The 26,567-nt window shown below is 42.0% G+C and overlaps 1 protein-coding gene across 5 annotated transcripts in view; it reads left to right on the forward strand.

Annotated features, from left to right (window-relative positions):
* Positions 1–2,593: 2,593 nt before the first annotated feature.
* LOC132391410 (serine protease 23-like) overlaps positions 2,594–26,567 on the forward strand; it is a 36,898-nt gene continuing 12,924 nt past the window's right edge. For 2 of the 5 annotated variants that reach the window (XM_059964586.1, XM_059964589.1), the window contains exons 1-2: positions 2,594–3,015; positions 24,595–24,706. The gene's annotated coding sequence lies outside the window, so the exon portion shown is untranslated. Of the gene's footprint in view, positions 3,016–14,650; positions 14,676–24,594; positions 24,707–26,567 lie in introns of those variants that run through there. The other 3 variants (XM_059964585.1, XM_059964588.1, XM_059964591.1) reach the window with 3 other exon arrangements.

The following is a 26,567-nucleotide window of genomic DNA, read 5'->3' on the forward strand; positions in this document are numbered from 1 at the left end:
ACTGCAGAGCATGGAAAACGTGGTGGGTTGTCAGGGCAAAACCTTTTTCAAGAGGTGGCTGGAAGATGTTGGGGGGGGGGCTTGGGAAGAAAGTGTCGATAGTGGTTGTAATGTTGAGATTATGGTGCTAAAGAATAGATATGTGGAATTATATATGGTTCAAATCAATGAACACAGGATTGGGCCACAGCAAAGGCATGTGAACAAATAGTTCAGAGTGTTGGAGGGTTGAGCAACTGGGACCATCAGGGAGTTGATGTTGCTGATTTAATTGGCTGAGATTATCAGTTGTGGGATGTGTAACAGATGGTAAATATCAGGCTTATAAAACAACCTGGAAATGATCAAGAAATTATTTTACTTTGATCAGACTTATGCTTTACTCTGTCCAAAGTGCATCTTCAATGAGATAATGCTTTTACAACCAAAACCAAGCAATATTATTTCTAACTGCACATTCTTTTCTTATTATTTTCTACTCCACTGCAGTTCATAGTGAGTCTTACTTACTTTAAATCTGAAGCTATAATTCTATGTTGTAAAGTGTGGACCACATAATGTCTAATGCACACCAGACACTGGCCAAAACATTAATGAGAAATGTTAGCAGTTCCATGTGGATTTGATAGGATTTCTCTTCACAAAAGTGGCCATGAATACAGAAATCCCTGAGGAGTGCTCATCAAGGTTTCACCAACTGTATTTGACTATTAGACACTTCATAACTTCCAACTACAGGATGCCAACTTCTTACATTTTCTCTTGCCACACTGGGGAGGATGCCCACTGAACCACTACCAGGTTCAACCTGACACAAGTTTACTAATCTAATTAATTCCAACAATGAACAACTGTAAGAGATCTGCTTTATCAGTTTTAAAATTAATTTCTATGTTTTAATTTCTGTACTTAAGTGTTACATTTTTAAAATTTCCATAGAACTTTAACTTTTTAATGGTATAAGCATAAGTTAGTTGTTTTTGAATGCTTCCGATACTTTTAAATATTGGAGAAGGCCTTTGAGAAAAGCTGACATTCAGCCTCTCAGCCTTAAGTTTTCTGTGCAAATCTGTAAATTCTGATCTGACTGGGTTTTTTCAGCATGATGCTGGTGAGGGAAATTGGTACTATATCATTCCCTATCTCTAGAGAGAATCTAAAAAACACATTGCCTCCTATATACAATGCAGTGCAGCACACTGAATGATGCCAAATAATCAAATTCTATTTGTTACAATCTTACAAGAATATAATTAGGGACAAATGGTTAAAGCTACACAGATGCTCCTGTGCTGTGAACTGATTGCATCTTTGGATTTGATTTCTACAGAAGCATACATCAGTGATCATTTCTTCCTCAGGCATTGCATGCTGAGATGTTGTTTGCTTCTGATTTATAGCCAGGGAAGGCCAGAACCAAAGCTCTAGCAACTTCATAAGTATACCATATTCCTCTTATTCAAAGCCAATGCATTGGTGTCCTGCACTGCTTTGATGAATATTTGTACTCCAGTGAAGCTAACTGACCCATGAATGAAGTGACCAATCATTGACTTTATTTCAGAGCTGGAAGCATGAAACAAGCCCTTTTGGTCCATTGGGTCCTTGCTGATTTCCGCTAATTCTATTCTGTCCATATTCATCTCAGTTCCTCCAGGATCACCACTCACCTAATCAATAACTTACAACTGCAAACAGGTTCAATAACACTGATGTTTATTTACAGATACAGCACAGAACGAACTACACTGCCCAGCAACTCACCTATTTAACACTGGTCTAATCACAGGACAATTTACAACGACTAATTAACCTACTAAACAGTACTTCTTCAGACTGTGAGAAGAAGCAGGAGCACCCGGAGGAAACCCACACAGTCACAGGGAGAACGTACAAATTCCCTATAGATTGTGCCAGAATTGACCAAAGGCAATGTTAAGCTAAATAAATAAATAGTGTAAAAGAGGAATAACTAAGTAATGTTCCTGGGTTCATAGAATATTCAGAATTCTAAAGGGGGGGGGGAGAAGCTGTTCTTAAAAAGCTGAGTGTGGTCTTCACGTTCCTGCACCTCTTCCCAGTGGTAGTAATGAGAACGGAACGAGCAGGACGGTGGAGATAATGAGAACGGCCCTGGATGATGGATGTCACTTTCTTGGGCCACCACATCTTGAAGATGTCCCCAATGGTGGGCAGGATTGTTCCTGTACTGGAGCTGGACGAGTCCATCACTCTTTGCAGCCTTGCACAGGCATTGTGCGATTTGTGTGAACGCTGGCTATCTTTGACATATCGCAGCCTGCTGCCGCGGTTCATCGCGCATCGCTTTGCCTCTCCACTTGTTGCTGTGCACAATTTGGATACGAAATAATATCTGGTCACCTGGGGGGTCTAGTGCATGGAGCATGACTGCCGACAATTCTAAAGCGCCCAGGGTTTTAACAATTATTAAAACGCATTCCATTATTCTTCAACCAAATCGTGGTAGTCAAAGAGCTGGAAAATATTAATAAATGTGTCTGGAAAGCCCGCCTACACTGCATTGCCATTGTAATTACATGGGGGACGATCTTAGCAAGCGGCTCCTCTGTAGATTACGCTTGGATGCTGCCGGCGGTTGGTGAGTTGGGGGGGAAGGGTATCGAGTTGGCTTGATGGAAATATTGGGCGTCGCCTGGACCCACGTGATGATGAACACAGTCCAGAGAAAACCCAGAGAAAGTTAAGGGGGAAAAACTTTCCCAGGAACTTGCGCTGAACGTTTAGTGAGGAGAGGCGTCAGCAGCTGTTCTCACAGCTCTATGAAAAAAATAAACCATCTGGCAGGAAGCATTTTAATTCACATAGGTAGGAAAATAGCCAACCGGAATCACCTACGCCTGCAAAGTGTTGAGCATCCTGCCAGTGCGTTTTTATATCGGCACCAGAATGACAGATAGTTCGCCTGCTAGAGTATAAGATAGATGCATCGCTGAGAAAAGCAAAATCTACGTGGGGAAAGCCTTTTAAAAACAGGTAATGAATTTCGTACTAGTTTTGTTGTACTCGGTTCTTTTTATTGATAACTTTCAGCGGGAAGCGGGTGTTGTAGCTCTGCGTGGGAATGCCATGAAATAACGTTACGGGAGCAGCAATGGTTTAAACGCTTAATTAAGCTGACATATCTTGGTGAACTTAGTCCCGTCCAGCACCCAGTTAACTGAAATCAGGAGCATGGATTTCAAGGAAATCATAATAAACTTCAGACTTAAAGCAAACAGAGCAGCACGCGGCCAGACTGACGTGTTGCTTTCATTAGGTGGTTCTACCTGAAACATTAACTCTGTCTTCTCTTTCCACAGGTGCTGCCGGACCTGCTGAGCAGTTCTGGCATTTATGTTCCTTTTTCAGATTTTAGGTCTCTGCAGTTTTCTTTTGGTTTTATTTGTGCATTCATGTCAGTTACTCGGATTTAAATAGTTTTAAAATTTTGAAGTAATAGCTAAGACGTTGGCTTTCCGCTGACGAAATCCAGTAGTAATGTATCTTGTGGTGAAGCAAAGGAAGGGTGAGAAGATGCCCTGAGGTGTTGTTCCATAATTGTTCATGCATCTTTTATGGTCAAGATGACCTTCAGCCTTTCCCCCTGAACAATTGACCATAAGAGCTTCGGCGAACCGTATTTAGACACCACGTTGTCCGGTTTATCAGGCCGCTGACCGCTGTCGTGAATCTCTTTCTGCATTGGGTGTGGCGCCAGGAGACGGACGGTCAGACTCATGGTCATTTGAATACAGGTGGGGATGTCGTTGCATCTCCCGGTCCTTATCCCTCTGACAAGGGCTCGTCGTTATGCCAAACCTGACTAATAACAGTAATTAGTTCATTTTCTTCCCCCCTCTGCACCCCCGACCCATTGAAGCCTGTTCGGCGCCCACTGAGAGGCTGGAGATCAGTGACCCACCCCGCTCAAGGCTTTCAGCCGATTCGCACGGGGCGTGCCCGGGGCGTCGATTTAGTGCAGGACCGCCAGGAATGACTAAGCAGTCATCCGCATTTCTTTTATTTCCAAGTGATTATCGAACGGTTAATTTGATCATCTGAATCTCTTTTTGGTATTGCTGAGCATTTTGTATTGCATTAAGGGGTTAAATGGTTAAAATCGCAGGCTATCAAAATGTGTAGGTTGAGTTGTTACTCTGGCTGGTCCATTTTCAAATCCTGAGAGATCAACAGTGACTTGGAGTTTAAGTTTGTTGTAGTTACGCTTGCTTCCCAGAGTTGAATCATATCACCAACGGGATATTAGCACAGCCAAAAGTGTATTCAGTTATATTAACTGTAAACTGTCATCAACAATTCCAGACTGATTGTTCTCATTAGATTAAAGAATTTCATGGAGATGTTCAGACTTGAGAATAGTTAAGCAGAAACTGTTTTCACTGACTACAGGATCAGTGACTAGATGGCACTTGCCATATGTCATAGTTGGCAAAAAGATGCAGAAAATTCTTTTTAGTATGGCCTGAAATCGATTGGATGAGATGTGCCATTGAAAGTCACCAATGAGTCAGAAGGGAATTGGCTAAATGCTTTCAAAGTTAGGAGAAAGAAGAGTGGAATTTCCCTTGAACAATTCCTTAGATTTTCAGAGATGCCCCCTTCTCTTTCAATGTTCTGACATTTATACCCCCAACCGCCCTCCCATCCTCCAATCATCAATTGTGGTAAATTTTCCAGTCCCCTGTGGAGATGAAGTCACAAGCTCACTTTACTTACTGGTGGTTATTTTGTGCCACATCTTCCATCCCAATGTAAAAGCCCATCAGTCAATATCTTACTCCAAAAATGAATTTAAGATCTTGACCCTATCCTTTCCATTTCTATTGATATCAAGCCCCTTTCCATTGCTAAGTTCTCTGTGTCCATTCCTATCTTGACCTTTGGTTTTCTCCCACAGTTCTTCTGTTGTCTGCACTGAGGAGTGCATTGCCATTGCAGTAGGTTAGTCCTGCGACCTTGCACTCTGTAGTGCAGTTGCTTAAAAATTTGTACATCCTTGTTTTCAAACCTGGATGCAGACCTCAGTTTGATGTGGGGTGGTGGGGGAAGGGATCATAGGAAGTGGGTGGTTGGGCAGGTTGTAGTTGTACAAGTGATGTTTATTCATTGATCATAATTAATGATGGGACAAAAAAACCCTTCGCAGTGCAGTGTGACAAATGTCTTGAAATTTCTACTATTGAAGAGAGCACTTGTCCACATGATCCTAACATAAATTTAATATCAAAACACCTGAGCATTGGTGATGATAGAGTGCAAGAAAGCAATAGTGCTCTTATTCAAGGACTTTGAAGTCAGGGAATTGCCTCATCTACTGCTCTCATAAACACACTGAAAAAGAACAGAATTGCACTAATCTGAATAGTATATGATTGTTAACCTTCTAATTTAATCTTCAAATATGTTGCTTGTCTTTTTTTTGGCAGCCACATGATTCATTTACTGTAAAAGATTTTAAAGGGCAAATTTGAAACAAGATAATTTCTTACTTCTCCAGGTAGATCTAGCGCTTTGAAAATGCTTTAATTATCATCTTAATGGTGTCACTTTGGAGACTGTGTTTAATTTTCTAGGCCATCTCAGACATATATGAAGCAGTGTGTGTTTCAATGTCAGAGATGATTCTTCCCCAACTGCTATTGCCCTGATGTTTTAGTGCAACACTTGTCCATTCATTCCACCTTTGCTAGTTTATCCTGTAGAATCATTCATACATTTTACACATTATAGAACAACAAAGCAATCTCTCTGTGATTATATTTTGGAAATAAAAACTCATGCTTTTGGTACGCTTAGGAAATGCTGAAGGAATTCAGCAAGACAGGCAGCATCTTATGGAAAAGAGTAAACAGTCGATGTTTTGGCCAAGACCCTTCATCGAAATTGATGAAGCATCTTGGCCTGAAACGGCAACTGCATAATGCTTGGCCTGCTGAGTTCCTCCAGCATTTTCTGTGCGTTACTTTGATTTCCAGCATCAGCGGATTTTCTTGTGTTTACGTATGTTGTTCATTCTTGTAAATATGCCTGTATTAGGGTGATTATATTTGGATGGGATTGTGTACCCAAGGATGGTGCATTGGGATCTAATCAAGAGTAACTGTTCAGAACTACATAATTCAAATTCCCTTGTTTTTTGACATATAAATTATAGCTGGTAAATTAATTATGTAATATCAATTTTCTTTTATGCAAGTGGTCAATGCACCTTATCAAAGCAGTGCTCATTTTGGCAGAGATTGAAATTGATGATTGAGATGGGTGGCAAGTCACTGGCATAGGTCAAGTGCACACTTAAAGTTGCACTGTCAGTGGTGATTTTGGTTGTGTCCAATGACTGAAGACTGTAATACTGTACAAAGATTTGGATAATTCTGCAAACATTATTAACCTTTCGGCTGTGCATTGCTGAAACATCTGTAGCAAAAGCCAAGGTTTTGGTGATGTCAGGGTAGGATAGGTTTAACCCTGACCGGTGACTTGAGTGGAGGGGGAGGTAGTGCAGTGGTTTTTGTAGAATTTGCTGGAGGATCAGGGCCAAGCAATGGGGAACTTTGTCCATCGGAGAATTGGAGTCCTATGAGGAGAGGTGTGGTAAAGTGGGTTTGGCTACCAGAACAGTTATTGCCTTTTGGGTAATGCTGGTGGAGATGCAGGGGGTGGGTGTGTTGGGTAGTTGGAGCCACTCCTCAGTTGGGTTTGAGTTCTACAACTTGGAAGAGTGGGGAAGTGCAGGGGCAAATGGAGGGCTGAGGCTGGTGCCACCAGGGTAGCAGTGAAAGAGAAAGGAAAATAATGACTTCATCGAAGGAGTCCCAGTCTGGTGTGGTCCTGTTACAACCTCATTGTTTGGAAATGACCAACGGCAGCTGTCTAGAACACTGTAATCTCTGCAGTGGTTTGAAATCAATATTGAATACCTTGGCTTCAGATAACTCAGTTTCTGTATTTATCAAAACTGGCCAGTTTTAGTGTGTCATCTATGTGTAGTACTGGCTCAGATTTCTTATCTTCATTAGCGCAGTCTGGCCTGCTAGGAAATTACACATTTATAGATTCATAGATTATACATTGATACACAGACATCTCATTGACTTTGTGTGTCCCTGTCTCTGCCATCATTAACTTACCAATTGTATGACTGTACTTACAGCTTATCCTGGTGGCAATTTTGACCTCATCCTATCAGAGATGTTCACTTTCTATTATTCATTCCTCATCCCTCTTGTGGCTGCAGCTTAAAGCTAACTTTTCTCTATCAGTGTCAATGGCCTGAAATGTTAACTCTATTTCCCTCTCCACAGATGCTCCCTGACCTGGTGAGTCTTTCTCGCATTTTATGGTTGTAGTTCAGATTTTGTCAGATGTCTTGGTATTTCAAAACGTCATCCTCAGGTGACGTTGTGCATGTTCAGCAACAGCAGAAATGCACAACGCCACAAGATGTAACCTCACACCTACCATATCCCTGATCCTATTGTTACAGTTAAGCCTGGTTCAATGAGGAATGCAGAAGAGCATGTCAGAGGTAGAGCCAAGTATATCTAAGGTGTCATCCTGATTAACTTCTAGCGCAGGACTATGTGCAAGCTAGGCAGCTTACAATAAACAGAGCTCAAATATCTTGCAACAAATGGATTAGATAGAGCTAAGTTCCGCAATGTTACCACCAGGGAGAGTGGGCAAATAAATGGCAGATGGAATTCAACTGAGTGAAGTGATGCATTTTGGGAAGATCAGTCAGGGTAAGGTGAATGACAGGATGCCAGGAAGTGTTGTAGAACAGAGAGACAGCTGAGTATAAGTCCATTGTTCTCTGCAAATGGCAACATGTGGATAAAGTGGTGTGAAAGCCTTATGGCAAGCATGGCCTCATTGGGTGGAGCATTGAGTATGAGACATTTCTGAAACTGCTCTTGGAGTTCTGGTTGCCAGATGATAGGAAGGATGTGATTAAGTTAGAAAGTATGCAGAGGGGGTTCATAAGGATGTTAAAGGATCTGGAATGTTTGAGCAATATGGAGAAACTGCATAGGTTGGGACTATCTCCCTGGAGTCAAAAGGTGGGGGGCAGTGAGAATACACTTTTAAAGGCTTAAAATCATGAGAGGTATATATAAGGTGGATGGTTGCAGTCTCTCTCCCAGTGTAGACAATTCTAAAACTATAGGCCAGTGTTTCCCAACCTTTTTAGCCCAACGCCCCCCTAAAGCACCTTTGTACTTGCTAATGCCCCTCTTAGACACAGTATACTTACTGGCACCCCCATCCGTAAAACCATGTCTACCATAAGCTAACATGAGAAAAATGATTCTGCATTAAGTTTTTATTTATCATTAAACCTAGTTTACACTGTACCTGTGCGCTGTACAGCAGCTTCAATATCGATGTGATCCTTGGGCTTGATGGTTTTTAGCAAGAGTTGAAATATCTGGTTCAAGTTTTGATAGCAAAAGCCTTAAGTCCCCATGTGTAACAATGTCCAAGAGATTTCTGTGTTCTGTGAGTATGTGGCTCTCTGCACTGAAGCTTCTTTCAACAAGGTAGGAGGATGGAGATACAATGAAGAGCAGTTTGGCTCATCTCCAAAGACCAGGAAACTTCATATGACATGCCTCAAAAGCTGATATTTTTGAAAAGCATTTTTGCTTCTTCATTATTCTGAACTTTGATAATTTCTTCTTGCAAGCTCTCATCCTGTTCTTCCACCTTGTAAAGAAATGGGTTAATTCCCCAGTCCAGTGTTTCCAAATTGTTCAAATCCTTGAATCGATTCTGAAAATCTTTCTTCAGTGACTGTAGGTGCAAGCAGACTCTCGCAAATCACTATCTGTGAAATGCCATACTTTCCATGCAGGGAAACTGTGAAAACATTCTCCTAATGTTCTTATATATTTCCAATTTTGTGATCAAAGTGGCCACTGCACTTTTTGCCTGGATTAAATTGAAATTCTCACCCTGCAGCTTCAAATTTAGAATGTGCATTTTGTCATGCAGGTCAGTTAGGTATGCCACATCTTCATATAAAAGTTCAATCTTATTTCCCAAGCTCTTGTCGACATTGAGCAAAAATTCAACCACATTGTCAAAAAGATCAAAGAAATGTTTTAAGGAGCAGACTTTTGACAGCCAACATACCTCTGTGTGAAAAAGCAAGAGTTCAAACTCTTCATTGTTATCTTGGAGTAACTGGCAAAATATTGCTATTTAATGAATGACCTTAAATTTTGTTGATAGCAGATATTACAAGAGACATGCTTGAAAAAAGTCGCTGGCTGAGGCTTTTGGCTGCGAGATATTGATGATGAATTACACAATAGATTGCAAACAGACTTGGAATTACTTTTCTCTAAATGCTTCTAAACCAGCATAGAAACCTGTCACATTTGATGCTCCATCTGTTGGACAAGAAATCATGTTCCTAATCAGAATACTTTTATCCTCAATATACATTTTGAGCTGGTGATTGATTTGTCGTTGATATTTGTGTTTAATTTTTTACAAAAGAGATTCTCTTTGTAAACTTAGAAACACACACAAACTGCTGGAGGAACTCAGCAGACCAGGCAGCATCTATGGAAAAAAGCACAGCTGATGTTTCATTGTTTGGATTTCTAGCATCTGCACATTTTCTCTTGTCTGTGATTGGACCTCTTCATAAACTTTTCCATTTTTGATGAACCATACAAATGCTGTTAGCTATGTCTCATTGTCTCATACAGTTAACTCATCCAGTTGTATCCCAAATCTGTTTTTTGTAACTTTGTGAATAGTTGATCCTCAGTATCTTCACTCGTTTTGTCAATATGACAAGTTCCAGAGATATTACTGAGAGGGATTGCTTTTAAAATACTGGCATCCATTTTGAAAACAGTGATGAACATGTCTGATACAGCAGGCATTATTAATCTTTCACCAATTGTATGAGATTTTTCACACTTTACTGTAATTTTGGAAATGTTTAAAGAAGCAATGAGACCACTATCAAGGTAATTTTTTGCTTTTTTGGCAAATGGCTTGAGTGTGTAACCATTTTCAAATGCTTCTTTCAACTTCTGGAACTGAGTAATATAAGTAGCCTTTTCAGGGTGTCTTACAGAAGTGTTTCTGCAATTTTGATGGTTTCATGGCTTCGTTAGTACAGTATTACAAATACGATACATGGGGTATCACTGATCTGATGGAAACAAAATAAAACCATACTCTAGGTATGTAACATTGTATTGACACACTTTCTGTAATTTCTGTTTCTTTAGAATTCAAGGCTTCACTGCCTTCATTCTCCTAGAGTTTGCACTGTATGTATCCATCATTAACAGGACTAAATTGAAATAAAAAATTAACACAAACTGTGGATGCCTATCAGATGTTGGCGATGGTAGTGAGTTGACATGGACGAAACGATGCTAGCGGCACGCAAAGGCGAGGCAAAGTTGGCGATCACAACAGTCAAAATTACATTGACCAGGTTTCAGATTGGAATCTGAATGTCAGTCAGGATAGAGCTGGTGTTCAGCAAGCTACCTTTATACAGGTTTCCCCCACTATCCAAAAGTAAAGCGTTCCTGTGAAACCTTTTGTAAGCCGAAATGGTGTAAAGCAAAGAAGCAATTACCATTAATTTATATGGGAAAATTTTTTGAGCGTTCCCAGACACAAAAAATAATCTACCAAGTCATACCAAGTAGCACATAAAGCCTAAAATAACACTAACATATAGCAAAAGCAGGAATGATATGATAAATACACAGCCTATATAAAGTAGAAATAATGTGTGTGCAGTGTAGTTTCACTTACCAGAATCAGGAAGATTTAGCCAAAACCGATTTGTAGAAAAAATATCGGCACATACATGCATGCGCACACACCTGCCCGCACAAGGCTTCACAGTCATAGTAGTCTTTCTCGGGGTAAACACAAGTTTAAAGTGGGCGACAACACACACAAAATGCTGGTGGAACGCAGCAGGCCAGGCAGCATCTATAGGGAGAAGCGATGTCGATGTTTCGGCCCGAAACCCTTCATCAGGACTTTTAAAGCGGGCACCTTTTCTCGTAAAAGCGAAAATCCTCTTCAGATTTCTTTCGGTTAGCGAAAGCAGGTACTAATGTAAGTCTTTCGTAAAAGCAAAGTGGCATAAAGCAAACTTTCATAACACGGGGGACACCTGTACTATTCCAGTTAGCGCGATTGACCTCAAAGATGGTTCTTGACCACAATATGAAGCTGAGGTTACTTTGAGCGCCTCAAGAGGAATCTGCAGGGTTGGAAGGCTCACTGACTGGCTCTATTTCACTATTTGGTTCCAGCCAGCACTGTACCATTGCCCAACCTGTTTTCCGTAGATCTGTAGAGAAAGTTGAGAGGGTGTACTTAACTTACCAACTATTAAATTGCATGAACTTGCTCCGTGCTGTGAGTCCAGGGAACTGTTGGGCACCCTGGTTGCTAATTTATACATCCCCAATAATGCCTGTTTGGTTGGATTGCTGAGTTGCAGATGTGTTGTGACGACGAGTGCTCACCACATGCAGAGCTGTGGTTCTTCCTGTGATCTGGTGCCTCATCCTTTTTCTTTGAAGTGCCTGCTCTACTAACAGCTCGTAGGGTGCCATGCTTCAAATTAGGGTGCCACTTACCTTCTGCCCCCAAAAATCTTGAACCCTGACAACTCTTCTATTTCCCTTAATGCCCCCAATTGGGAATCACTGCGATAGGCCATAGGTTTAAGGTGTTGTGGGAAAGCTTAAATGAGACTTGGTGAGCATGTTTCTCCACAAAGAGTTGGTAGATAAAGATCTGTCAGGGGAAGTGGTAGTTAAAATGTTTAAAAGACATTTGTATGTATTCATGCATAATCGAATACGGGCCATAGGCAGGCAAATGGACGAGCTATAAAAGGCACCTTAGTCGTCTTGGATGAATTGGGCTAAGGACCTGTTTCTGAGCTGTAAAGCTTTTTATAACTCTGTCTCTTTATGAATGATAAAAACTAAACAGCTGCTAAGAGCAGGAAGCCTCAGGAACACTCCCAAGTTCAATGATTGTGGCCGCAGCCATACGTAGCCCGATAATCCATCTTAGTTTCGTGCTGAATTGCCCACCATCACAAAAGCCAGTTTTCAGCCAATTCACTACTCTCCACCTGATACCAAGAAATAGCTAGTAGGACTGGATACAGCAATGGCAGTGTGACCCAACATCCCAACCGTAACAGTGAAGAAACTTACAGCCAAACTGTACATGGCAGTAGTGGCATTTATATAATGATCTCTGCTTCAGAAAGCAGAACAGAACTGATCTAATCCAGTATTTATACAGTGGACAAAGAACAGATTTTTGACTAGCGGCTAGTGTGTGCTAGATAAGAGGTTGTTTTTGTAATGCGCAAAAGGTAACTTAAATTCTACAGTAAGCAAAATTAATATTACAACATAAGAAATAATGTATTTCAATGTATTGGGACAATGTTGCCAATTAATAGAGATGATGTTTTACAACAGATGTCACAGTACTTTTACAATGATATTGTTATTCCATTCTCCAAACCTGACAAGAACAAAGTTTTTGCCCTCATCAAGAGAGGAGGAGGCTGTGCCTACTGCTAAGCATCTTCAGGGTGCTTGGTGACAATTTTTCACAGATTACAGGCCGAACCTTACTGTTTGCTGATGCGTATGGAGGATCTGTTCATTAGGCTAAGGTAAATGGGCAGGTTTGCCTTGGCATGCTGAGAGTCCAGCCATTTGGCTATTCCCAGCACAATTTTCCCCCAATGATAATTGCAACATGGCAGAAGACTGATCAGAGTTTACAGCATTGAATTTCACAAATGCAGCAAGACTAGTGGCCTGTGTTTTAGTGGAATGATATTGTGATGGAGAAATAATTAGTGTCCTGACGATTTAACTTTGGAATCTGTATATTTAGTTGAAATTTCATGGGCAGTGCTTGTTTCATCCCACCTTATGATTGCTGCCACACTTGAGGGTGTTGTGTGTAAATTGCTACAAGCTATTTGAAGAACCACGATTCCAGCTCAGATTTGCATCTTGTACCTTGGACCTCCAGGAATAAGGTAAAGAATGAGGCACTGGATTGGTAAGGCAATCGGCAGACCTGAGGGATGCCAGGGAAAACAGCGCTGAGAGATTGAAAAGCAAATGGAAAGGTGTAAATAGGAGTCCCCAAAGGAGGAGCTGAAAATATGTCAGAATGATTTTAGCAGGCTGATAGTAAAGGTAGGGGAATGCATCAAGGTTGGAAAGAGCAAAAAGCCGCTGTGTGAGCGGGGAAAGAAGACCTCCGACCGCAGCACAAACACGACCTGCATGACGGGAGGGTCCAAGGAGAGGGAGAAAGCATTTGTATGAAAAGGAACATAAAACTCAGTTGGATCAATGATAGAGCCAGCTGCCCTTTTCATCTCTAGCACTAATGTTTAAACAATTAAGATATTGGGCTATCACACAATTATACTTGTGATTACGGGCTATGCCGCAGCCTTCACCGGAACCCTGATTTTCACTTCTGCGTCGCTCTATTCCGTAGTGAGCATGTGTTGGTGTGCGCCAAAACGCTAGTTGGCGGTGGGGTTTCTATGCCACCATGTTAAATTTCTTCATGAGAGACGTGGACGAGGAAATGCATTTCAAACATCTTCACATGTCGGCAGGTAGATTTGACAATTTGGTTCATCTATTTCATATCGGTGTACATACAGCCTTCAAACATGGCGGAAAAGAAGCAACCGGAAATGCATAGGAGGAAATGCGATGCTACCAATCACAGTTGTTGCAGTCTGCGTTGCCGCGACACGTGAGTAACTTTTCTGGAGAGACGTACGTCACCGTACGGCGTAGGTACAGTGTAGGTACGGCGTAGGGTGCACGATACCTACAGTGTAGATCTGATGCACAAGTGTAGATCACCACTTAGAATAGTCCATGTAATCTCTCTAAAAGAAGACAACTTACAATTTGCATCAAATATCTAATATACAAGTGATTAAGTTTGGAATGTCTCAATCCCCAGTTAATGCCTTTCCTGTGTTTCCAATGTAGCTACACACATGGACTTGCATTCAGAGCTGTATTTTGGAAGCTGTTGTGCTAATTTGTGTCTCTGCTGATTGAAGGAACTCCATGTCCAATTCTGCTTCACTTCATTACAATGTGTAGGCCTCTGTTAGTCTCGATAGACCATGGATTTGCACCTTGGAAAGTTTCCGGGGCGCAAGGGTTTTTTTATGGAAGACCGGCAGTTGCCCAAGCTGCAGATCTCCCCTCTCCACGCCACCAATGTTGTCCAAGGGAAGGGCATTACAATACTGGTGTTGGTAAAAAATATAATTGTTTGTGATCAGTTGGAAATTCCTGTATGCAGAGCAATATCTTAGCATGAAATGGGGTTGAACCACAGAGGGATGAGGCCTCCTCCGGCTGGCATCTTGGGCAAAAGTGCATTCACTGGAGAATAACATTGAGGATCTGAGGGCAAGACTGCTGTATCAGAGGCCGATGAGAAACATCTCAATGTTTTTGCTGCATCGGAACTTGGTTATCTACGGACACGCTGGATGCAGCAGTCAGAAGGATTTATGATTTACAGAATGGACCAAACTGCAGACTCAGGTAAGGCAAAGGGAGGAGGTGTGTGTTTTATGGTCAATACTCATTGGTGCTCCGGCGCGGCGGTTCTGTCAAACTGATGTTCCCCCAACATGGGGCACGTAACAATCAAATGCAGACCATTCCATTTGCCTGGGGATCCTGACAGCAAAGGGAGGAGTCGTGGGTCTGACAGCAGCTTGTATACCACCTGTGGCCAACTATAGTTGAACACTGCATGATGTCGTCTGCAGACAAGAAACAGCCCATCCTGATGCAGTTCAAACTAAAGTCAGAGGCTTCGACTAGTCTTGTTTGAAGAAAACCCTGCCCAATTATCACCAGTATATAACCTATAGTATCAGAGGTCCCAACTCAATAGACCATTGCTAAACTAAGATAAGTAATGCCTACCGTTCCTTGCCCAGACCACGTTTTAGTAAATCAGATCACTTGGATGCCCTCCTGAAGACAAAATACATTCTGGGAGCACGAAAGAAAACAAAACACCAAAGGAGCTCAGCAACACATCAATTTGCAATTTTTGCTTCCTCGGATACTGCTTTTCACTTAACTGGGTGGTTTGGGCTCCCTTTGTAACACCGCGTTTAGAAAGCTCCATCTGACAATTTCTTGCCACTGTTGGCATCTAAGACACACAGTTGAGAGCTCAGCAAGACCCCACTGACACACACTCCACCGTTGTCCATGTTATCTTTGTATTCTTGTTGTGGTGATAGCCCTGTTGACACTTGTGGCTGGGAAGTGTCATGCCCATGCTGTCCATAAAGTGGACTGATACGTCCAGATGAATGAGCATTGGTACTTTCAGAAGTGACCAGCAATGTGTTTGAGTGTGCAAGGAAGGGCCAGTCTTCAGCTTGAGCGAGAAGTGTGCCAAGTGAACAGTGTGCAGAGTAACCCGTTGTTGTGTAGAATACAGGATCCTGCCTGTGAATACAAGCTTTGTCTGATTGGCCCTTTAACGTTATTTAAGAGCTTTTAGCATTTGTAAAAGGCACTTTTTTTCTGAGTTCACTGAGTCATTTTGTAGACCATGTCATTTTAAAACACTAATGAAGAATTTTGAGTCATACTTTTGTTGATGTCTTTTGGGCAGTATTGACACCAATAGCATTGTGTTAATGTTCATGAAATTCTTGCTGGAAGTTGAACATGTGATGGGAATGGCTGACTGCAAGGCACTAGACAAAATGCACAAAATTGCTTGACCCTATATTAGTATACTTTTCAACTATGATGTTTTTCTTGCCATTTCATCGATACCTCCAAACAACTAATTTGGGTTAGTAAATTTGCTGATGACACAAAGGTTGAGGGAGTTGTGGATTGTGTGGAGGGTTGTCAGAGGTTATAATGGGACGTTGATAGGATGCAAAACTGGGCTGAGAAGTGGCAGGTGAGTTCAACCCAGATAAGTGTGAGGTGGTTCATTTTGTAGGTCAAATATGATGGCAGAGTATAGTATTAATGGTAAGACTTGGCAGTGTGGAGGATCAGAAGGATCTTGGGGTCCGATTCCAAAGGACTCTCAAAGCTGCTACGCAGGTTGACTCTGTGTTTAAGAAGGCTTGCAGTGCATTGACCTTCCTCAATCATGGGATTGAGTTTAAAAGCTGAGAAGTAATGTTGCAGCTGTATAGGACCCTGGTCAGACCCCACTTGGAGTACTGTGCTCAATTCTGGTCACCTCACTACAGGAAGGATGTGGAAACCATAGAAAGAGTGCAGAGGAGATTGATAAGGATGTTGCCTGGATTGGGGAGCATGCCTTATGAGAATAGGTTGAACGAAACTGGCCTTTTCTCCCTGGAGTGAAGGAGGATGAGAGGTGACTTGATACAGGTGTACAAAATAATGAGAGACATTGATTGTGTGGATAGTCGGAGGCTTTTTCCCAGGGCTGAAATGACTAGCACGAGAGGGTATAATTTTAAGCTGCTTGGAAGTAGGTACAGAAGAGATGTCGGGTAAGTTTTTTACACAGAGAATGGTGAGTGTGTGGAATGGGCTGCCGGCAGTCGTGGTGGAGGCAGAAATGATAGTCTTTTAAGAGACTCCTGGATGGCTACATGGAGCTTAGAAAAATAGAGGGCATTGTGTAAAGCCTGTGTAGTTCTAAGGTAGGGACATATTCGGCGTAGCTTTGTGGGCCGAAGGGCCTGTATTGTGTTGTAGGTTTCCTATGTTTCTCCAACTTGCATTATAATTATAATTTGAGGAGAGCTGGGTAGCAAAGGGTGGAAGGGAGGATTGAAGAATAGGAAGTAGGTGGGTTGTTTTCAATGGTGAGTGCCAGCTGTAGGTCAAGAATGCCAGGAGGCTGTTTTGCTTCTAAATGCGCAGGCACTGGGAGAGTACAAACTCCCTTGTGAAAGAACAAGCAGTTCTTAATAAGATTAATACTTGCATTTCTGGGATTTTTATTGGCCTACATGGGAATGAGCTGATCTGTTAAAGTAAAAAAGTAGACAAAAGAATTATTTTTGCTTATTTCCACTCACTAGAGAAATAACTGATACTTGATGTTAATTAGTTGAGTAACACAATGCTGAGTACAGTACTGGTGCTGAGCTGCAGTGATCATCAACGTCATGGCTTGGCCTTGTTTGTTTTTAGGTTCATAGGAATGGTTTTGGGGGCAGCATGAAGAGTTAGGGGTTAGGGACTGGGATGAGGGGGTGTCGAAGGTCAGGAGCGGTAAATGAAGAGTCTGGACAGGAACTCGTGTCTAGTTTGGAGCACTCTGTGGTCGAAGTTCAGTGATCACAGAAGTCAGGTTGACAGGCCCTGAGAAGACCGACAATCCCCAGGTTGGCAAGTCTCAATCTGGGGTCGGAGGCCCATATGGGAGGTGAGTCCTGGGTATGGGTGGGAGTCACAAGGGCTGGTAACCCCCCCCCCCCCCCCCACCCACTGAGGCCAAGAATGTCTGAGAATCTGGGGCCAAGGACTGGAGGCCCAGCCCTGGGGTTGGAGGCCTGCCCATTTGTGCGAATAGATGGGTGGGAAAATAAGAAAGGGGCTTTTTTTTTTTGCTGCTGTCTTGTTGCTGCTTATATAGTTCCGCTGAACATTGTGGTCATGCTTTATGCTTTTTTGGCACTGCAGGCTGTCCCTGGCACATCATTAGAGTAGGTGTGTTGGTTGTGAACACAAAGGACGTACTTCAGTGTATGTTTTGAAGTACAGGTGATAAATCAGAATCTGAGTAAACTCTGCAAACTCATCTTACAATTTGGCCAGTAAGTGTACAGCATAATTTTTAATAAAGATCTACAGTAGCAGGACATTTTAAAATGAACACAATCTAGTGCCATATGGATTAATTTAAGATTAAACTCTTTAGTGTTCGTGGGAATGCCGTGGAGCTGTTTAGGGAAAGTGACTTCATGTAGTGCCGAATTGCAGTTGAGTTAAGTAGCCTGGAGTATTGTTCAGGTTATTTATAGGATTGTGAATTATTCATATTAAACTAGACTCAGCGTTAAACTAAAATTCATTTGTGTTTGTAAAATTCTGTAAAATTAAGAAATAACGAAGAGCAATAGAGTTCCCTTGTATCTGCCAGTGAAGCCAGCACTTGGTGGGATTTGTCAGAGGAGAACCCGTTTTGTCCATAGAGGGGATACTACTGTTGGTGGCTGTTGTAGCTATACTGAAAAGATAAATGAATGAAAAGATCATTGACAGAAGAGTCTGCACATAGGTCAGTGTGAGTACTTTTAAGAAGGAGCATTCATGGGCTTTCGGCTTTTTTTAGCAGCCCAATCAAATCCACACAGGACAGGACAAGTGATTTTAAAAAAAGTATTCACAGCCTTTTGTTTTTTAATGGCAGCCCAATCAAATTGAGATTCATAAGCAAGGGCAAATGAAAATAAGGTAGGGAAAAGCAGAGTGTGAATGGGCCAGTGATAAGGTGGGAAGGTTTGGGCGAGATAAGTTTCTTCTTCATTCTCCATCTGTCAGTGCATAGTTAGAGCTCTGACAGTGGCTCCAGGGGCTGTGTTGTGTCCTTCGTGTGAGATGTGGGAATTCTGAGAGACCTCCAGCCTCTCGGATAACCACGTCTGCTCCAGGTGTAGGGAGTTGCAGCTCCTCAGAGAACGTGTTAAGGAACTGGATCAGCAGGTCAGTAGCCTTTGGCTCATACGGGGAACTGAGGAGGTGATAGATAGGAGGTAGTCACCCCTAAGTTCCAGGACGCAGGTACCTGAGTGACCATCAGGAAAGAGAAAGAAAATGGGCAGAAATTACTGAGTACCCCTGTGGCCATGCCCCTCATTAATAAGTATATCATTTTCAAAACTGTTGGGGGGGGGCAAACTACAGGGTGGGGGGCGGCTGCAGTGACTGAGTCTGGTGCTGTGGCTCATAAGGGAAGGAGGGAGAAGAGGAGTGCAGTAGTGAGAGGGGATTCCATAGTCGGAGAAGAAGACAAGTGACAAAGCAGGACTCCAGGGTAGTAATCGTTGGATTGGTCTTTGTGCTTGTGTTGGTGAGGGTAAGAATAGGACGATTTGGCAGATGAATGTGTGGCTGAGGAACTGGTGCAGGGGACAGGGCTTCAGATTTCTGGGCCATTGGGATCTCATCTGGGGAAGATAAGACCTGCACAAAAGGGATGGGTTACACCTTAATCCAAGGGGGACTGATATCCTTGTGGGCAGGATTGCTTCTCTCTTCAAGAAGGGAGAGGGGCAGAAGAAAGGAAACTATAGGCCAGTTAGCCTGACCTCAATGGTTGGGAAGGTGTTGGAATCAATTGTTAAAGATGTGATTTTGGGGTACTTACAGACACATGATAAAATAGGACAAAGTCAGCATGGTTTCTTTAAGGTAAAATCTTGCCTGATGAATCTGTTGGAGTCCTTTGAGGAAATAACAAGCAGGATAGTGAAAGGGGGTGGACATAGTGTACTTGAAATTTCAGAAGGTCTTTGACATGAGTCTGCTTAACAAGGTAAGAGCCCATGGTATTACAGGAAAGATACCAGCATGGTGTGAGGATTGACTGATAAGGAGGAGACGAGGTGGGAATAAAGGGAGCCTTTTCTGGCCAGCTGCCAGTGACTAATCGTGTTCTGCAGCAACTGGTGTTGGGATAGATTCTTTTTATGTTATATGTCAATGTCCATGGCTTTGTGGTCATTTTTGCGAACGATACAAAGATACAATAGGTAGATGGGCAAGTAGTGTTGAGGAAGCAGAGAGGCTGCAGAATGAGTTAGACAAGATTAGAAGAATGGGCAAAGAAGTGGCAGATGGAATACTGTGTTAGGAGGTTTATGGCCATGCACTTTGGTAGAAGGAATAAAAGCATAGACTATTTTCTAAATGGGGAGAAAATTCAAAAATACAACTCAACTTGAAAGTTAACCTTCAGGGGATCCTGCACAACGACTCCCAAGTTGAGTCGGTGGTAATGAAGGCAAATGTGATGTTAGCAGGAATGTTACGTGATGTTATATGGACAGGAAAGGAATGGATGGTTATGGGCTGAGTGCAGGTTGGTGGGACTAGGTGAGAGTAAGCGTTCGGCACAGACTAGAAGGGCTGAGATGGCCTGTTTCCATGCTGTAATAGTTATATGGTTATATATCATTCAGTTTGAGAGCACTAGGATATAATAGTAATGATGTAATGTTGAGCCTTTATAGGGCATTGGGCAGACCACACTTAGAGTAGAGGTGGCACCCCGTTTTTTGAACGTTCGCTTTGCGACAGCTCGCTGTTCCGAAAGACCTACATGTTGTCGCTAACCAAAGAGGATTTTCGCTTTTACGAAAAAAAGAAGCCCACTTTTTACGTGTGTTTACCCTGAGAAAGACTACCATGACCGTGAAGCCTTGCGCAGGTAATTGTGTGCGCATGCGTAGGCATGTACGTGCTGATTTTTTTCTCCAAATCGACTTGAGCTCACTGCCTTCCTGATTTTGATAAGTAAAACTACACCGTACATACAATATTTCTACTTTATATAGGCTGTATATTTATCATATCATTATAGCTTTTACTATATGCTAGAGTTATTTTAGGTTTTATGTGTTATTTGGTATGATTTGGTAGGTTTTTTTTTTGGGGGTCTGGGAATGTTCAAAATTTTTTCCCATATAAATTAATGGTAATTGCTTCTTCGCTTTACGGCATTTCGGCTTACAGACGGTTTCATAGGAATGCTTTACGTTTGGATAGTGGGGGGGGGAACCTGTATTGTGAGCTTATCTAAGAAAGGATTCCTAACATTGGGGAACATTCAGAGGAGGTTTACAAGAATGATTCTGGAAATGAATTGGTTTTCATATGAGGGCCATTTGATGCTCTGGACCTGTACTCACTGGAATTTAAAAGAATGGTGGGGGGGGGGGGGGAATCTCGTTGAAACCTATTGGATGTTGATAAGCCCAGATAGGAGAGGGGAAGCCTAGGACCAGAGGCATAACCACAGAATAGAGGGATGTCCACTTAGAAAAGAGATGAGGAATTTCTCTAGCCAGAGATGTGGAATTTGTTGCCACAGGTAGCTGTGGAGGCCAGGTCATTATTTAAGGTGCAGGTTGATAGGTTCTTGATTATTCAGGATATGAAAGGTTATAGGGAGAAGGCAGGAGAATAGGGTTGAGAAGGAAGTGGATCAGCCATGACGAAATGGCGGAGCACTTAATGGTGCAAATGGCCTGATTCTCTCCTTATAGTCTTATGGAATGATAAGTCGGATAATAATGTCAAAGAATTAGAGTGTTCTGACGGACTGTGAGTGTGTGATGATCTGTTTTCATGTTGATAAATTTAAAATGCTGTTTATTTGACTTAATGATTTACATACATTGTATTATGGAATTTTGACCTTAGTCAGATGAAAAGAATACTTGACTCCTGAGTCTCATTTCGGGATCTTTATTTTACTTGGTGCTAAGGAGGGAGAGAAAGCTGGTCTCCACCAGCTCCCAGCTCTGCTCTCCTGTTAAAATAGCGTCCTTTTATACAGTTCAGCGTTGTAATAGTAATCCAATCATTGTTTAGAAATATTACCACATGAACAATATGTTACCGTTCATTAAAAAACTTGGAGTGAAAGGAGCAGTTACAAGATAACCCATCTTGCGGAGCTCAGCACATTAGCTTCTGTTTCTGTGGTTGCAGCATATTAGACTCATACCTTATCTCGTAAGAATTAGCATGTACTGTTCCCAGTTTGCACGCAAGGGTCTTTGCAGTGTATTAACTTATACTCGTAGCTTATTAACCCTTTTCCTCCACACATTGACTTAACCAAAATGTTATTTTTAAGGTTTGATATTTTATGGGATTTGACAATGTAATGTGGAAAAAAAAGAGAAGTTAATTGTATTGGTAGAGCATAGCAGAATAGTTTTAAATCCCTAGTATTGTTGCATGTGAATCTTAAAGGTATCAAATTGTAGGAGACAATTATCAAAGCATGTGGTGTATTTCGCTTTAGTACGTACTGAAATCCGAGTGGAAAAGGGGTTCTTTCATATCGATCCTTGATGATACAGAATGGATCACTGTGCACTGAGTTGGTCTTTTTGCTTAAAAACAAATACACTTGTCTCAGTAGATGCTCGCTAAACAAATAAATGCTGAATAAATTAGTCATCACCTCTTTAAAATTCTCCTTAAAGCTTCTCTTGTGAATACTAGTTATATGATGCTCTGTGTCTATGTTTCTGCCACAAGTAAGCATGCAGTTACACCAGTGTGTGCATGTTCTTGTGCATATGACAATAAGCTTGGCTTTTTTTGGCTTTGACCAAGCTTACAGATGGGGCACAGTCTCAAAATAAGGATTCAGCATTTAGAACTGAGATGTTCTTTACACTGTAAGTGTTATGAATCTCTCCAGTCATCAGATTCCAGATGCTGTGCCACCGAATGCATATGAGATGGGAACGCTTTATAAATTGAGCAATTGTGTGGATTTTGCAGGAAGTGGAATGAGGATCAGTCATTCTCTCAGTGAAAGGTGCAATCAGTTTGATCGGCCAGATAGCCTACTCCTGTCTCTGTTCCTGTGTTCTTTTGAAACAGTTTGCCCTTTCACCAAATGAGATGGCACAGAGTATAATAGGGTGAGATGGGACGTGGCACAGGATTTTGCAGGAAACTTAAGTATAAATTTAAATCTTCTGCCTACACATTTGCTGGATCTCAGCCCATTTACAACAATTTGGAAACAGAGAATCCATAGAAACACATTGCTTTCACGAACATTAAACCAGGGTTGGGCAGCCGTCGAGTTCAGAAATGTCAAGACACCCGAAGGAGGAGGAGGAGTGGAATCTGTGAATAGTAAACAATAATACATGATAAACACAAGAGGCTGGAAATCCAGAGCAACGCACGCAAAATGCTGGAGGGCCTCAGTGGTCGGGCAGCAGCAGGAGAAAAGATTATATTTTGTAACTCCAGAAACGAATCGAAAGAAAGTATTGGAACCAGGAAATGGGTTTACTTCATTTTTACTTTAGTGAAGTACTCACATACGATGAGGCATGATGACACATGCTGTTCACATACATGTTATCCATATGAATTATGTAAACAATGTTTAATTGAATAATATATTTACAATATTACTCAAATATTAAATACTCCAGTGTCCTCCCTGCTTAGCAATAAACTCCAAATCAATATAGAATGTATTTCAAATCAAATATACGAAGGGTGATTGATAAGTTTGTGGCCTAAGGTAGAAGGAGTCAATTTTAGAAAACCTAGCACATTTATTTTTCAGCATAGTCCCCTCCTACATTCACACACTTAGTCCAGTGGTCGTGGAGCATACAGATTCCTTCTTTGTAGAAGTGGTCCACAGCGGGGTGATTGATAAGTTCGTGTCCTAAGGTAGAAGGAGATGAGTTATACAGCTCTTGTTACATGCACATGTAGTTCAACTCTTTGAATGATTATGCAGAAAGTTTGTAGTTAATAACTCATCTCCTTCCACCTTAGTCCACAAACTTATCAATCACCCCATGCTGTGGACCACTTCTGGAGGTCCAAAATGCCGACTTCTACAAAGAAGGGATCCATATGCTCCACGACCACTGAACTAAATGTGTGAATCTAGGAAAAATAAATATGCTAGGCTTTCTAAAATTGACTCCTTCTACCTTAGGCCACAAACTTATCAATCACCCCTCGTATGATGTGTTGCTCTCTAGTCCTATACACACATACAGACACACAGTGTACTATATAATAGAACTACTCTATAAACATCCACAGCAGAGTAAATTTCAGATTGTCCCATTCAGGCCTAAAAATGTAATTGCTGTGGAGGATTTCTTTCATTTGTGGGATAATATCTTTCTTTACAAGGGGATTGCTCTGCTTGCCAGGTGAGATATGGCTGTGAAATGATCTCAAGTTCTTGTGCCACCTTCACGGTGGTTGTCGGATTTGACTCAGGGACCGCAAAAAGTGGTTCTGATGGCTCTGCACACCTTTTCTTCTGGATGTGTTAGCATGCCGAAAAGTGCTTAGCAACCTGCTCAATCTGCTGATCTATCGCAAGCCGCCAGACAAAGCTTTGAGTCAACACTTCAGCAGTCAGTTTGGATGGTACAACAACTCTGAATCCTCACATACGCCAACCCCCCCCTAAAAAGGTAAGTTAATCTTGGTGCTGTTAAAAATGGGGGAACTGGAACTTCTGCTGCACATTCTAGTCATTTTTGGTTGCCATGTAGATCTGAGTCTGTGTGGGGTCTTTTCTGGTTTTCCTGTGGATCATCTCTGCCATTATAGGGAGATTTTCGATATACATTTGGGAGAATACTTAAAGAGGAGAAAAATCCTCTTTTGTGGATCTTTCAGATATTTTTCCTGGGGTAAACGGGACAATCCAGCAGCATTTCCATGATTAGTTGTCTTCTTGAATTCTTTCTTTTAGTTGTGCCTTTCAAGAAACAGAGCTCATCTCTGCACTCGTGCTGCTGCTGTTAGTGAGACACCCATGTGTGGAATTAAAAATGGACACTAGTGGTTGATGATCAGTAGTGAAGGTAAACTTTTCACATACAGTTACTGGTTGCTGTGTTTTAGACTGCAAACCAGATTCAAGGCCTCTTTGTCGATCTGTGTGTAATTTTGCTGTGTGGCAGTTGCAAAGGCTATGGCACGTTCACTTCCATCACTCATAACATGTGACATGGGCACATCCAGAATGTAACACGTGGCTTCCCAGGCAAGCTTTTGGGGGCAGTGTGGACCACAATGTGTGAGTATGGTGACTGATGTCACCACTTCCCTTGCCTTTTGGAAAGCCACCTCACACTGCTTTGTCCATTGCCATGTCTCCCCGATCTGTAGTAATGGGTTCGAGGGGTGAAGCAGAGTAGCCAGGTTACTCTGTGGGACCTGTTATGATAATTGACGAATCCTAAAAAAGACCGCAAAAATACTGTGGCCTTGTTGCATGCACCACTGCTTCAGTTTTCTCTGCATCTTGTGCAATCCTTCTGCATTAATAATGTGACCACAGTAAATGATGCTTGGTTTAAAAAATTCAGACTTGTCACATTGTGCTCTCAGCCCATAATCTTCCAATCTTTTTAGCACTGTCTTGAAGTCTTGGAGATGTTCCTTGTCATCCTCACTGATAACAACTTAAGTCATCCAGGTAACACTGAGTGGCTGGGCAGCCTTGCAGCAGCTGGCCCATAGCTTTCTGCCAGAGTGCAGGTGCTCTCCAGAAATAAGCCTATTATAGTGATAAAGCCCTTTGCAAGTGTTTATGGTGAGAAACATGCTGGGCACTTTCTTTCACCTCCATCTTTAGTTAGGCTTCAGCTAAGTTGACTTTGCTGAAGTGCTTTTCTCCAGAAAGGTTTGCAAAGATATCCTCTACACTGGGTAGAGGGTATTGATCCACTTTCAGTGCTAGGTTAATGGTGACCTTAAGAATCATCACAGTTCCCAGCTTTGTTCCATCTAGGCTACTGGGACCACTGGCATTGTCCATGGACTTCACACAACCTTAGAAAGAATTCCTTCAGCCTCCAGGCTGTCTAGCTCACTAGCGACTTTATCATGAATGGTATAAGGCAGGGGTCGGCAACGTTTACCACTGAAAGAGCCAATATGGACCCATTTCCCACAGAAAAGAAAACACTGGGAGCCACAAAACCCGTTTGACATTTAAAATGAAATAACACTGCATACAACGGGGTTTTTTTTGCCTTTATGCTATGTATAAACAAACTATAATGTGTTGCATTTATGAAATTGATGAACTCCTGCAGAGAAAACGAAATTACATTTCTGCATACAACAAAAACATTTTGAACTCCGAAAAAAAGACGTTGGGTTGAAGGTTACTCCATAGTGAGCCTACCTTGGATCGAAGAATTAAAAGAAAGCACGCACTGGCGGGTGTCAGGCATTGGCAGTGGTGATGTATATTAATAGCGATAAAAAACACGTTGTAGCGGTGTGCTACACGCAGCGCTAAAATAAAGACACTGCAGTCAAAGGTAGCTTTATTCGAACTAAACAGCCTTGCTTTAAAGCCTCCCTCAACCCGTCCCCGTGGGCGCGGATGCTCCAAAAGACACATACTCACAAACCCCCGTAGGCTATCTCCCTTAGCCGGAATGGTGGCTAATTGTGAGCCGGTTCGGATGTGCCAGGAAATGGGGTCTCCACAAAGTTTTTAGATTGTACAAGATCACCATAATCTTCAAATTTCGAATTACATTTCAAAAACTAACAAACCATGGGGAGCCGCATCACAGAGATGAAAGAGCCGCGGGTTGCCGACCTCTTGTATAAGGAATTGGACGGGCTTCACAAAACATGGGAGCGGCATTTTCATTTAACACTATTTTGTCCAATGATATGTTTGAGTTTTCCAGTGCCATCCTT

This window comes from Hypanus sabinus, chromosome 3 (assembly GCF_030144855.1).
Source record: "Hypanus sabinus isolate sHypSab1 chromosome 3, sHypSab1.hap1, whole genome shotgun sequence".
Classification (NCBI taxonomy): domain Eukaryota; kingdom Metazoa; phylum Chordata; class Chondrichthyes; order Myliobatiformes; family Dasyatidae; genus Hypanus; species Hypanus sabinus.